At 36.3% G+C, this 1,530-nt stretch overlaps 1 non-coding gene across 1 annotated transcript; it reads left to right on the forward strand.

Annotated features, from left to right (window-relative positions):
- Positions 1-258: 258 nt before the first annotated feature.
- Positions 259-365, forward strand: LOC128286261 (small nucleolar RNA R71). Its single transcript, XR_008276804.1, has one exon. It is a non-coding gene; the product is annotated as a small nucleolar RNA R71 (small nucleolar RNA).
- Positions 366-1,530: the final 1,165 nt, after the last annotated feature.

Below are 1,530 nucleotides of genomic sequence, written 5' to 3' on the forward strand. Positions count from 1 at the left end.
ACATCAATCTTTTTATTGAGAATTTCTACCTGATTTGATAGCATAGTAACTGAATCGACGTTATAAACGCCGACTGTTTTTGTTGGCTTAGTCCTCATGACTTGCCACTGATAGTTATTCAGTGACACTTCTTCAATGAATTCATAAGCCTCTTGAGGTGTTTTGTTGTTGATGGTTCCGTTAGTAGCTGCGTCAACCATTTGTCGAGTCGAGGGATTCAGACCATTGTGGAATGTTTGTACTTGAAGCCAAAGCGGTAACCCATGGTGAGGGCACCTTCTCAGTAAGTCCTTATATCTCTCCCATGCATCGTAAAGTGTTTCTAAATCCATCTACACAAAAGAAGAGATATCATTACGTAATTTAGCCGTTTTAGCCGGCAGAAAGTATTTTAGTAAAAAAATTTCGGTCATTTGTTCCCAAGTAGTGATTGACCCTCGTGGTAACAAGTTCAACCACTGTTTAGTTTTGTTCCTCAATGAAAAAGGAAATAACAGAAGACGAATGGCATCATCAGAAATTCCATTGATTTTAAATGTATTGTAAAATTCCAGAAAGTTTGCTAAGTGAGTGTTGGGATCTTCATCCTGCAAACCATCAAACTGAACAAACTGCTGTATCATTTGAATTGTGTTAGGTTTCAGTTCAAAAGTATTTGCAGCTACAGCCGGTCTAACTATGCTAGATTCAGTTCCTATTAGAGAAGGTTTAGCATAATCATACATAGTACGTGGAGCAGGATTTTGATTAGCCACAATTGCAGGAGGTAACTGATTGCCTTGGTTTTCAGCCATCTCTTCGGTTGGGGGTTGAGTATTGTCTTCTTGCTCCTTCTCTGTGTATCTTAAGCTTTGCCTTATTTCTATTTGGTTTCTATGAACTGTGCGATTGATTTCTTTGTTAAAAAGTAATGGTCCTGACGGGTTTCTTCTAGTCATAAACTAGGAAAACCTGCCAAGAGAAAGAAAAAGTAAATTAATTAGTAATAATTAAACTGCAAGAAAAAAATAAATGGCTAAAGTAATAAAAATTGAGTGTTCCTAATATCTTAGTTCCCCGGCAACGGCCCCAAAAACTTGATCCTGTGATTTGTAACAAGTATTAAATATTTATAATAAAGATCAAACCTAGACTAACTATTATCACAACGAAAAAGAAAAGCGCACCTATCGAACAATAGTATAATAATGGCAAGATAGGGATATCGTACCCAAGGGAACTAAAAGTACTAGTAATGACTGCTTTTTTATTATCTAGCCTAAGAATAAAAGGGGTTTTATTTGTTTTAATAAACTAATTATCTAAACTAAGAACATACATAGAAAAGAATTTGGGAATTGCTTTTGGGAAAATCGATTGACTTGGGACAATACCTAAGGAAAAATCCACCTAGACTTTACTTGCTATTCTGTGTAACACCCCAAACTCGGCCTAGACGTTACGACCGAATCTGACTTGCCACATTAATTACCCGAAAACCCGACAAGCTTAAGATGTTAAACCGGTTGTCATAAAAGCCTTTACAGTTTT

The sequence above is a fragment of the Gossypium arboreum genome, chromosome 12, assembly GCF_025698485.1.
Source record: "Gossypium arboreum isolate Shixiya-1 chromosome 12, ASM2569848v2, whole genome shotgun sequence".
Taxonomy (NCBI): domain Eukaryota; kingdom Viridiplantae; phylum Streptophyta; class Magnoliopsida; order Malvales; family Malvaceae; genus Gossypium; species Gossypium arboreum.